At 44.6% G+C, this 10,519-nt stretch overlaps 1 protein-coding gene across 1 annotated transcript in view; it reads right to left on the reverse strand.

Annotated features, from left to right (window-relative positions):
* LOC137381299 (zinc finger protein 774-like) overlaps positions 1 to 8,860 on the reverse strand; it is a 37,271-nt gene extending 28,411 nt beyond the window's left edge. Inside the window, exon 1 of the mRNA XM_068053648.1 lies at positions 8,731 to 8,860. The gene's annotated coding sequence lies outside the window, so the exon portion shown is untranslated. The remainder of the gene's footprint in view (positions 1 to 8,730) is intronic.
* Between the last annotated feature and the right edge of the window lie 1,659 nt (positions 8,861 to 10,519).

Raw genomic sequence — 10,519 nt, forward strand, 5'->3', positions numbered from 1 at the left:
CAGGGTTTAGTGAGAGGGAGGAACTGAAGGAAATCAGTATTAGTCGAGAAATAGTGTTGGGGAAATTGATGGGATTGAAGGCCGATAAAACCCCAGGGCCTGATGGTATGCATCCCAGAGTACTTAAGGAGGTGGCCCTAGAAATAGTGGATGCATTGGTGGTCATCTTCCAAGATTCTATAGACTCTGGAACACTTCCTACAGATTGGAGGGTCGCTAATGTAATCCCACTATTTAAAAAGGGAGGTAGAGAGAAAACAGGGAATTATAGACCAGTCAGCCTGACGTCAGTAGTGGGGAAAATGCTAGAGTCCATTATCAAAGATTTTATAGCAGAGAACTTAGAGAATAGAGGTAGAATTGGACAGAGTCAGCATGGATTTAGTTTAGTTTAGTTTAGAGACAGATCACTGAAACAGGCCCTTCGGCCCACCAAGTCTGTGCCGACCATCAACCACCCATTTATACTAATCCTACATTCCTACCACATCCCCACCTGTCCCTACATTTCCCTACCACCTAGCTATAGTAGTGGTAATTTATAATGGCCAATTTACCTACCAACCTGCAAGTCTTTTGGCTGTGGGAGGAAACCGGAGCACCCGGAGAAAACCCACGCAGACACAGGGAGTACCCAGAATTGAACCCGGGTCGCTGGAGCTGTGAGCCTGCGGTGCTAACCACTGCGCCACTGTTGACAAATCGACTAGAATTCTTCGAGGCTGTAACTAGTAGAGTTGATGAGGGGAGCCAGTGGATGTGGTTCATTTGGACTTTCAGAAAGCTTTCGACAAAGTCCCACATAAGAGATTGGGGGTAGTGTATTGCGATGGATAGAAAATTGGTTGGTGGACAGGAAACAAAGAGTCGGGATAAATGGGTCTTTTTCCGAATGGCAGGCAGTGACTAGTGGGGTACCACAGGGATCAGTGCTAATGATTTAGAACAAAGAACAAAGAAAATTACAGCACAGGAACAGGCCCTTCGGCCCTCCAAGCCTACGCCGATCCAAATCCTCTATCTAAGCCTGTCGCCTATTTTCTTAGGGTCTGTATCTCTTTACTTCCTGCCCATTCATGTATCTGTCTAGATACATCTTAAAAGACGCTATCGTGCCCGCGTCTACCACCTCCACTGGCAAAGCGTTCCATGCACCCACCACCCTCTGCGTAAAGAAATTTCCACGCATATCCCCCCTAAACTTTTCCCCTTTCACTTTGAACTCGTGTCCCCTTGTAATTGAATCCCCCACTCTGGGAAAAAGCTTCTTGCTATCCACCCTGTCTATACCTCTCATGATTTTGTACACCTCAATCAGGTCCCCCCTCAACCTCCGTCTTTCTAATGAAAATAATCCTAATCTACTCAACCTCTCTTCATAGCTAGTGCCCTCCATACCAGGCAACATCCTGGTGAATCTCCTCTGCACCCTCTCCAAAGCATCCACATCCTTTTGGTAATGTGGCGACCAGAACTGCACGCAGTATTCCAAATGTGGCCGAACCAAAGTCCTATACAACTGTAACATGACCTGCCAACTCTTGTACTCAATACCCCGTCCAATGAAGGAAAGCATGCCGTATGCCTTCTTGACCACTCTATTGACCTGCGTTGCCACCTTCAGGGAACAATGGACCTGAACACCCAAATCTCTCTGTACATCAATTTTCCCCAGGACTTTTCCATTTACTGTATAGTTCACTCTTGAATTGGATCTTCCAAAATGCATCACCTCGCATTTGCCCTGATTGAACTCCATCTGCCATTTCTCTGCCCAACTCTCCAGTCTATCTATATTCTGCTGTATTCTCTGACAGTCCCCTTCAGTATCTGCTACTCCACCAATCTTAGTGTCGTCTGCAAACTTGCTAATCAGACCACCTATACTTTCCTCCAAATCATTTATGTATATCACAAACAACAGTGGTCCCAGCACGGATCCCTGTGGAACACCACTGGTCACACGTCTCCATTTTGAGAAACTCCCTTCCACTGCTACTCTCTGTCTCCTGTTGCCCAGCCAGTTCTTTATCCATCTAGCTCGTACACCTTGGACCCCATGCGACTTCACTTTCTCCATCAGCCTACCATGGGGAACCTTATCAAACGCCTTACTGAAGTCCATGTATATGACATCTACAGTCCTTCCCTCATCAATCAACTTTGTCACTTCCTCAAAAAATTCTATTAAGTTGGTAAGACATGACCTTCCCTGCACAAAACCATGTTGCCTATCACTGATAAGCCCATTTTCTTCCAGATGGGAATAGATCCTATCCCTCAGTATCTTCTCCAGCAGCTTCCCTACCACTGACGTCAGGCTCACCGGTCTATAATTACCTGGATTATCCCTGCTACCCTTCTTAAACAAGGGGACAACATTAGCAATTCTCCAGTCCTCTGGGACCTCACCCGTGTTTAAGGATGTTGCAAAGATATCTGTTAAGGCCCCAACTATTTCCTCTCTCACTTCCCACAGAAACCTGGGATAGATTCCATCCGGACCTGGGGACTTGTCCACCTTAATGCCTTTTAAAATACCCAACACTTCCTCCCTCCTTATGCCGACTTGACCTAGAGTAATCAAACATCTGTCCCTCACCTCAACATCCGTCATGTCCCTCTCCTCGGTGAATACCGATGCAAAGTACTCGTTTAGAATCTCACCCATTTTCTCTGACTCCACGCATAACTTTCCTCCTTTGTCCTTGAGTGGGCCAATCCTTTCTCCAGTTACCCTCTTGCTCCTTATATATGAATAAAAGGCTTTGGGATTTTCCTTAACCCTGTTTGCTAAAGATATTTCATGACCCCTTTTCGCCCTCTTAATTCCTCGTTTCAGATTGTGCCTACAATCCCGATATTCTTTCAAAGCTTCGTCTTTCTTCAGCCGCCTAGACCTTATGTATGCTTCCTTTTTCCTCTTAGCTAGTCTCACAATTTCACCTGTCATCCATGGTTCCCTAATCTTGCCATTTCTACCCCTCATTTTCACAGGAACATGTCTCTCCTGCACGCTAATCAACCTCTCTTTAAAAGCCTTCCACATATCAAATGTGGATTTCCCTTCAAACAGCTGCTCCCAATCTACATTCCCCAGCTCCTGCCGAATTTTGGTATAGTTGGCCTTCCCCCAATTTAGCACTCTTCCTTTAGGACCACTCTCATCTTTGTCCATGTGTATTCTAAAACTTACGGAATTGTGATCACTATTCCCAAAGTAGTCCCCTACTGAAACGTCAACCACCTGGCCTGGCTCATTTAGATGAGGGAATTAAATGTAATATATCCAAATTTGCAAATGACACAAAACTAGGTGGGAGGGTGAGTTGTGAGGAGGATGCAGAGAGGCTTCAGGGTGATTTGGACAAGTTGAGTGAGTGGGATAATGCATGGCAGATGCAGTATAATGTGGATAAATGTGAGGTTATCCACTTTGGTAGCAAAAGCAGGAAGGCAGATTATTATCTGAATGGCTATAAACTGAGAGAGGGGAATATGCAACGAGACCTGGGTGTTCTCGTACACCAGTTGCTGAAGGTAAGCATGCAGGTACAACAGGCGGTAAAAAAGGCAAATGGTATGTTGGCCTTCATAGCGAGAGGATTCGAGTACAGGAACAGGGATGTCTTGCTGCAATTATACAGGGCCTTGGTGAGGCCACACCTGCAATATTGTGTGCGGTTTTGGTCTCCTTATCTGAGAAAGGATGTTCTTGCTATTGAGAGAGTGCTTTGGAGGATTATATTCGCTGGACTTTTATTTATTTATTTTATTTAGAGATACAGCACTGAAACAGGCCCTTCGGCCCACCGTGTCTGTGCCGACCATCAACCACCCATTTATACTAATCCTACACTAATCCCATATTCCTACCACATCCCCACCTGTTCCTATATTCTCCTACCACCTACCTATACTCGGGGCAATTTATAATGGCCAATTTACCTATCAACCTGCAAGTCTTTTGGTGGTGGGAGGAAACCGGAGTACCCGGCGAAAACCCACGCAGACACAGGGAGAACTTGCAAACTCCACACAGGCAGTACCCAGAATTGAACCCGGGTCGCTGGAGCTGTGAGGCTGCGGTGCTAACCACTGCGCCACTGTGCCGCCCCGGCACTCAGAAGAGTGAGGGGGGATCTCATAGAAACCTATTAAACTCTAACAGGACTTGACAGGGTAGATGCAGGAAGGATGTTTCCGATGGTGGGGGAGTCCAGAACCAGGGGTCATAGTCTAAGGATACGGGGTAAACCTTTCAGGACTGAGATGAGGAGAAATTTCTTCACCCAGAGAGTGGTGAACCTGTGGAATTTGCTACCACAGAAAGCAGTTGAGGCCAAAACATTGTATGTTTTCAAGAAGGATTTAGATATAGCTGTTGGGTCTAAAGGGTTCAAAGGGTATGGGGCGAAAGCAGGAACAGGTTACTGAGTTGGATGATCAGCCATGATCATAATAAATTGCAGAGCAGGCTTGAAGGGCTGAATGGCCTACTCCTGCTCCTATTTTCTATGTTTCTATCAGTAATTTGAAAAGGGAATTGACAGGTATTTGAGAATGAGGAACTGACAGGATTACAAACAAAAGGTGAGTGTGTGGGACTAAGCACGCTTGCTTTTTCAAAAAGCCAGCATAAGCACAAAGGACTGAATGGCCTCCCTCTGTGCTCTAAGTTTCTTTTATTCGAGGAATTGGACATTTAGCCCCTCGAGCCTGAGATCATGGCTGATCTGTGATCCAACTCTCTGTACCTGACTTTGCCCCATATCTCCGAATACCTTTGGCTAACAAAAGATTACCAATCTCAGATTTAAAATTAACATTGTTCTAGTATGAACTGTTTTTTGTGGAAGAGAGTTCCAAACTTCTATCACCCTTTGTGTGTTGAAGTGTTTCTAACTTCATTCCGGAAGGATCTGCCTCTAGGTTTTAGATTATTCCCCCTAGTCCTAGATTCGTCGACCAGTGGAAATAATTTCTCACCAACTACCCTATCAGTTCCAACTAATATCTTGAAAACTTTAATCAAATCACCCCTTAATCTTCTAAATTCCAATGAGACGATGCATTTTGGCAGAAGGGATAGAAAGAGGCAATATATACTTAATGTCACAGTTCTCAAGAGTGTGCAGAGACAGAGGGACCTGGGGGTTCATTCACATAGATCGTTGCGGGTGAAAGGACATACTAAGGGAGTGGTGGGCAAAGCATATGGATCTCAGGCTTCATAAATAGAAATATTTAGTACTTATTTTAATCTGCCAAAGGATCTGGGTGTCGCTGGCAAGGCCAGCATTTGCCACCCATCCCTAATTGCCCTTGAGAAAGTGGTAGTGAATCACCTTATTGAAACATTGAAACACTGCAGTCCATGTGGTATAGGTACACCCACAGTGCTGTCAGGGAGGGAGTTCCAGGTTTTTGACCCAGCGACAGCCAAGGAGCAGCGATATAGTTCCAAGTCAGGATGGTGTGCAGCTTGGAGAGAAACTTGCAGATGGTGGTGTTCTGGCGCCCTTGTCCTTCTAGGTGGTGGAGGTCGTGGGTTTGGTAGGTGCTGTTGAAGGAGGCTTGGTGAGTTTCTGCAGTGCATCTTGTCAATGGTACACACTGCTGCCACTGTGCAATGGTGGTGCAGGGACAAAAGCAAGGAAGTTATGCTGAACCTTTATAAATCTCTGGTTATGCCACAAGTAAAGTACTGTGTCCATTTCTGGGTACCACACTTTAGGATGAATGTGAAGGCCCTTCAGATGGTGCAGAGGAGATTTACCAGAATGGTTCCAGGAATGAGGGAATTTAGCTACAAGGTTAGTTTGGAGAAGCTGGGATTGTTTGTGATGGAATCTAGGTATAGTTACTGGTGATAGTTGAGCCTAGGTAGGTGAACTCTTGAACCACTTCGAGAGCACAACTATCACCAATAACCTGTCTCTCGATGCAGAATTAAACAAGCGCATGGGAAAGGCTTCCTCTGCTATGTCCAGACTGACCAAGAGAGTGTGGGAAAATGGTGCACTGACACAGAACACAAAAGTCCAAGTGTATCAGGCCTGTGTCCTCAGTACCTTGCTCTACGGCAGCGAGGCCTGGACAACGTACGTCAGCCAAGAGCGACACCTCAATTCATTGCATTTTCGCTGCCTCCGGAGAATCCTTGGCATCGGGTGGCAGGACCGTATCTCCAACACAGAAGTCCTCGAGGTGGCCAACATCCCCAGCATATACACCCTACTAAGCCAGCGGCGCCTGAGATGGCCAGGCCATGTGAGCCGCATGGAAGATGGCAGGATCCACAAGGACACATTGTACAGTGAGCTCATCACTGGTACCAGACCCACCGGCCGTCCATGGCTCCGCTTTAAAGACGTCTGCAAACGTGACATGAAGTCCTGTGACATTGATCACAAGTCGTGGGAGTCAGTTGCCAGCGATCGCCAGAGCTGGCGGGCAACCATAAAGGCGGGGCTAAAGCGTGGCGAGTCGAAGAGACTTAGCAGTTGGCAGGAAAAAAGACAGAAGTGCAAGGAGAGAACCAACTGTGTAACAGCCCCGACAACCAATTTTATCTGCAGCACCTGTGGAAGAGTCTGTCACTCTAGAATTGGCCTATATAGCCACTCCAGGCGCTGTTCCACAAACCACTGACCACCTCCAGGCGCTTACCCATTGTTTCTCGAGACAAGGAGGCCAAAGACAGAATAGGTATAGTAGGCTTGATGAAGTAGAATTTGGAACTAGTTAGTTTATTATGCCTTTCGAGTTCAAGATCGTATAAGTGGTTAGTTTTCAGAGCTCCCTGAAGTTCCCCTTTATGATGGTAGAGTTAAACATTTCAAGGTCTCTGTTAGAATAGAATCTGTTACCAGGGGTCTCTGTTAGAACAGAATTGCTGTTATCACGGGCTTGGGAGATAAACACAAACATTGAAATATTCTGTGTGACTTCAGTAAGTGGTAGCAATAAAACTTAATTGGTTTATGTTGTTCAGACAGGTTGGCTCCGGAGGTTGCTGTGGGTACCATGGAAAGGGAAATTAACAATAAATGGAATGTACTCACAGGAACAAGAGAGGTCAAATAAACACAATTATGAACATTTTGACCAGATAAAAGCTCACAAACTTCAAATTCCAGTAAAACAGTAAATTAAAGATATAGATTTTAAAAGGGAACACAAGAAGGTCACATTTAATGCAAAAGTCATATGACACCTTCGAAATAATATAAATACAAGGTTTTGCAGCAAACACTGAGGAGTGTTGAATCCTCAACAACTCTTCTCATCCATGTCTTATTCGGGGATTTAAGGTACAAGTTTACTTTAAATTTTGTTGGATATTCTGGATATTCTAAGATAATTTTGCTCCAACATTAGCAAGGCTTTTGGATTCTATGTTAGAAATAAGAATATGTGTTACATCTCTTAGTAATATTTGATATTGTGATATACTTATCCACTTAAGAAGTTTATTGCATGTTAAATTCTTCAATAAATATATAAAAGTTAATAAATCATCTCATGTAGTATTCTGTATACAACTACAAGAACCCCTTCTCTGTGTCTCTTTAAGTGGAGAGATGCGTAATGAAGCTAGTTTCCCAGATCCTTACAATATCTGGATTATTTATGACTTAGCCATAAAAATATTAGAAATTGGCTATCCGAAAGATAGTAAAATTCTCTGTTGGTTTTCTTTCTTTGAGGGAAAGCTCGTGCCATTCTTTGGACTCAAATAAATGTCTGAGAATTTGTCTGGTTTGAACTCGATTAAAGGAGATTCATGGGGATGTGTTCCTGATTTGGTTTTGTCCCAACAAGGGATTCAAGTCATAGATCACTTCATGTTCTCCTTGAAGCAAAGGATTTTGAGGGAAGATCTGATCGAGGTGTATAAGATAATGACAGGTTTAGATAAGGAAAAGCTGTTCCCATGAGCTGATGGTACAAGGACTAGGGGTCAGAGAAATAAAATTTTGAGAAAAAGATACAGGAGGGATGTGAGGAAGAACTTTTTTTTTAACACAGCGAGTGGTAATGACCTGGAATTTGCTGCTACAGGGTGGCAGAATTGGTGATGTTCAATGATTTCAAAAGGGAATTTGATAGGCACTTGAGGGAAATAAACTTTTGAAAGTTACTCTTGAATCTATTTCCAGCACCTTTTCAGCCAGTGTATTCCAGATCTTAACAGCTCACTGCATAATGTTTTCCCTCACGTTATCTCTGGTTCTTTTGCCAATTACCTTAAATCTGTGTCATCTGCTTACTGATCCTTCTGACACTGGAAACTGCTTTTCCTAATTAAGAGGGCTGTAACAGGTCACAGGGATATGGTGTGGTGAGGTCATGGAAGGAATTGAACAAAACCATGAGAATTTTAAAGGCTGAAGCCACTAGGCATCTCCTCCTGTACAGAATGTGGCTCACTGGTAACGAAAAGGATGTTTCTTTAACTAATAAATGCGCAGCAAGGAAAGAGTTTCTCCCTCTAAATATCACAAAGGGATACATAATGAGGCGGAAATCAATCTCGAACTGACAGCGGAGAGGGAAATGAATGACCTTTAAACGTTTGGTCCACTTGGCACTCAAGCATCTGAAACTCAGAATAGGAATTGCAGGAAAAAATAGTGACAAATGTGAAACGGTTTTGTTGATCAAAGAAACACTGATTTAAATTTGAAAGGATAAATTGTTTGCCAGGGGTTCACATTGACTCACCTCAGGTTGCAGCCCTCAAAGCCCACGGTTGCTGACAGAAGCCGCTGCTCCCTCGGCTCGTCCGGCCTCTGAGCTTCTTCCTGTTATTTCCCAGGACAATCAATCAGCTCTCGGCAACATGACCCTGCCAGAGGGAGTTTAAGGACTCAGAGGAAGAAAACAAATAAGGCCATAAATTTGAGATGGGAAATACAATGAGAGAAACAGGATTCAGTTTATAAACTAAACTATTTCAAATTACATCGAAACAATTATTGTAATTAATATATTAATATATGCACGATGGGGAGGTGGTTAAGAGTCGCCTTTGCAGTTGGTAAGTGGCGGAGGGAGCGATGGAGCCAGTGGGAGGGCCGGGGGGAGGCTTCCGAAACACCTGTTGTAGGCCGCAAACCCCAATTAATAAGAAATAAAAACAAGAAATGCTGGAAATACTCAGCAGATCTGGCAGCATCTGTGGAGAGAGAAGCAGAGTTAACGTTTCAGGTCAGTGACCCTTCATCAGAACTGGCAAAGGTTAGAAATGTAATAGGTTTTAAGCAAATAAAGTGGGGTTGGGGCAAGAGATAACAAAAGTAAAGGTGTTGATAGGACAGAGGGTCACAGAGAATAACTGACCAGAAGGTCATGGAGCAAAGGCAAATGGTATGTTAATGGTGTGCTGAAAGACAGTGTTCGTGCAGAGTGGACAGGAATGAACAGTTAATGGACAGGAAAATGAACAGCCCTGGCCCAAAGCACAAACATGAAAAAAGCAGTGGGTAGGCACATGGTAAGAAAAATGAATGATGAAACAAACTAAAATAAAATAAAAGAAAAAGAAAAAAAGAGAAAAATATCTGAAAATAAAAAGGGGGGCCCGTCGTGCTCTGAAATTATTGAACTCAATGTTCAGTCCGGCAGGCTGTAGTGTGCCTAATCGATAAATGAGATACTGTTCCTCGAGCTTGTGTTGATGTTCACTGGAACACAGCAGCAATCCCAGGACAGAGATGTGAGCATGAGAGCAGCGGTGTGTGTTGAAATTGCAAGCAACTGAAAGCTTGGAGTCATGCTTTCGGACTGAGCGGAGGTGCTCCGCAAAGCGGTCACCCAGTCTGCGCTTGGTCTCCCCAATGTAGAGGAGACCACATTGTGAACAGCTAATACAGTATACTAAATTGAAAGAAGTACAAGTAAATCACTGCTTCACCTGAAAGAAGTGTTTGGGGCCTTGGATAGTGAGGAGAGAGAAAGTAAAAGTGCAGATATTACACCTCTTGTGATTGCATGGGAAGGTGCCATGGGAAGGGGACAAGGTGTTGAGGGTAATGGAGGAGTGGGCCAGGGTTTCACAGAGGGAACGATCCCTTCGGAATGCTGACAGGGGAAGGGAAGATGCATTTGGTATGGCATCATGCTGGATGTGGCGGAAATGGCGGAGGATGATCCTTTGGATGTGGAGGCTGGTAGAGTGGAAAGTGAGGACAAGGGGAACCCTGTTACAGTTAGGGCGGCACAGTGGCACAGTGGTTAGCACCGCAGCCTCATAGCTCCAGGGACTCAGGTTCAATTCTGGGTACTACCTGTGCGGAGTTTGCAAGTTCTCCCTGTGACCACGTGGGTTTTTGCTGGGAGCTTCAGTTTCCTCCCACTGCCAAAGATTTGCAGGTGATAGGTAAATTGGCCATAGTAAATTGCCCCTAGTGTAGGTAGGTGGTAGGGAATATGGGATTACTGTAGGGTTAGTATAAATGGGTGGTTCTTGGTCGGCACAGACTCGGTGGGCCGAAGGGCCTGTTTCGGTGCT

The sequence above is a fragment of the Heterodontus francisci genome, chromosome 22 (genome assembly GCF_036365525.1).
Source record: "Heterodontus francisci isolate sHetFra1 chromosome 22, sHetFra1.hap1, whole genome shotgun sequence".
Classification (NCBI taxonomy): Eukaryota; Metazoa; Chordata; class Chondrichthyes; order Heterodontiformes; family Heterodontidae; genus Heterodontus; species Heterodontus francisci.